The sequence below is a fragment of the Sinocyclocheilus grahami genome, unplaced genomic scaffold (genome assembly GCF_001515645.1).
Source record: "Sinocyclocheilus grahami isolate Dianchi unplaced genomic scaffold, SAMN03320097.WGS_v1.1 scaffold171.1, whole genome shotgun sequence".
Classification (NCBI taxonomy): domain Eukaryota; kingdom Metazoa; phylum Chordata; class Actinopteri; order Cypriniformes; family Cyprinidae; genus Sinocyclocheilus; species Sinocyclocheilus grahami.
This window is the reverse complement of record NW_015505350.1, coordinates 379,714-382,010: the sequence shown is the minus strand read 5'-3', so window position 1 is coordinate 382,010 and position 2,297 is coordinate 379,714. Positions and strand designations below refer to the sequence as shown.

The 2,297-nt window shown below is 46.3% G+C and overlaps 1 pseudogene; it reads left to right on the top strand.

Moving 5' to 3' along the window:
• Positions 1-360: 360 nt before the first annotated feature.
• On the top strand, positions 361-2,277 carry LOC107593492 (uncharacterized; annotated as a pseudogene).
• Positions 2,278-2,297: the final 20 nt, after the last annotated feature.

The following is a 2,297-nucleotide window of genomic DNA, read 5'->3' as shown; positions in this document are numbered from 1 at the left end:
TCGAAAATTGATCCTGGTCATGTGATTAATTCAGATATAACTGCTCTTATAATATGAATGACATCCGTAGATATTACGAATTTAAGTAATTATGCATTTGAAATTTTAATTTAATTTCATAATTAATTACAGATTTGGAATTGCCCTTATGATTGTAGGAACATCAGTGGGTATTAGTAACTTGCTATCTTTAGGGATTCAAAGTTTCTTATTTAATTTCACAATTAATTACAAATTTGAAATTTTAATTTCAGTTAATAATTAATTACAGTTCCTGTTTCCATATTGCAACAATATTTGCTGATCAGTTCTAATACCTGTGTCAGTCTAGGTTCTAGGTCTCCCTCACCGCGCCAAAATATGTCTCGCACAACAGACTCTATTGGCCACTGGGAAGACCTCCAGACATGGCTAAGTGTTGCAACAGATAGCCTCCTATCTAAGGCTGCTGAAACACTGAAGCATCAGACACAGGACCAGCTGGATGACAACATAACCAGCTTTATGAGACAAGACCCAAGTCAGAGCTACAGTCACAAAGAATTAGCAAAGATCACCGGCTCCTTAAGCCACACACTCATCGCCACCCTCAAGCTGAGCGACAGGCATGCCACCCACAGGAAGGGCCTGATGAAGTGGAACAACGTGCTGAGGAGGAGATCACTAGGCTAAAAGAGACCCTAGCAGCTACTACCCAAGAAATGGAAAAAGGCAAGGCTGACTACACTGATCTCTCAAATAAGCTACAATATGCAGAACAGCTCCTGGAAAAGGCAAAGGCCGACTTCAGAGACAATAACGGCCTAATTAAAGCCCTTGAAACTCACCTGGATGAGTCAAGAAATGAGATCAGTTGCCTAACACAACAGCTGGACTACATCAAAGAGAAGTCCGACAGCATCAGAGAGAAAACATGCATACGAGCTGCGCCCTGAGCCTACAAGGACACAACGGGCACCAATCTCACCCCTGCCAAGCAGGACCGGGTCACCTGTTCCCGGACTGACGCGTCAGCAAAAGGGGGAGGGGGCAGTGCTGAAACATTCACCAGCTCCCTCTGAAGAACTTTACCTCACGACAAAGCTAAAGGAACTTGCTCCAGCCAGCCACAGCATGGCTTGGACCTCAAAGATCTTGACAAACTTGCCAGAAACATTGGCAACTTCACCCCAAGTGTGCCAGGTAGCCAGGATGTCCAAGCTTATCTGCAAGACGTCGATTTCCATCTGGAAATGAGACCCAATGTCACTGACAAAGATAGACTCTATTTGCTCTGCACGACATCCAGCCCTGAAGAGTGCAGCTTCTTGGACCGGCAGCCTGCTCACACAAAAACTGATTACCACCTGCTCCGAGAAGCCCTCATTAAAGAATTCGCCGACCCTGAGTCAGAACAAGGACTAATGGCTGTCCTGGAGACGAGACAAGGATGTCATGAATCTCCTCAAGCCTACTACAGCTGACTCAGATGAAAATACTTTGGAACTCGCTACGAACCGAATATGGAAGACGATCTGAACTTCAAAACTCTCTTCCTGAGAAACCTCCATCCTGGAGTAAGCCACCATCTTGGCGTTCTCGCATGTCCACGAACAATGAATGCTCAGCAGTTGCAAGACTTGGCACAGAAAGCCTATGGCAAACAAAACATGGCCTCAGAAAAGGGTGCCAAAACCCCAGCAGTTCTTGACTTCAACACTCAAAGTCAAGGTCTGGCTCTAGAGGGCGCCGAACCTCAAGACCATGTCAAGCCGCCACACAAAGAGTGGAACACACCCTCGTCCAACAGAGAACGGGACTCCCATGCTGGTACCCGACCTAAACAGAGGAACAACCACTGGGATGGACCGCGTGGACGACAACACTCACCTGGATGTCACTGGGAAAAATCTTGGGACCAATCCAGACCTTGTGAGAATCAATGGGACAGATCATGGAATCAGCCAAAGTCATTTGGAAACTCAAGAGGAAAAGGCTCATGGGAATCCAATGGAACCTCCAAGGAAAAACGACAAACACACCTGGAAGCAACCAGTCCAAGGAATCAATGAAGGAACTCACAAAGATTCCAAGCTGACCAAGCTCAAACTGAATCCACACAAGAACAAAAGACACTACCGTGTTTCGACTCAAAAGAGCTGATGAAAATTATGTTGAAAGAGTTCTTCCACCGAAAGGAGGAGGATCGGAAGGGGGAAAAGAAAGAGAAACCAGAGTCAGCCTGACTAGCAGCCAGAAGAGAAGGCAGCGACCAGCTGACCCAACCAGCCACAGAGAACAGCACTCCTTCACCTCAC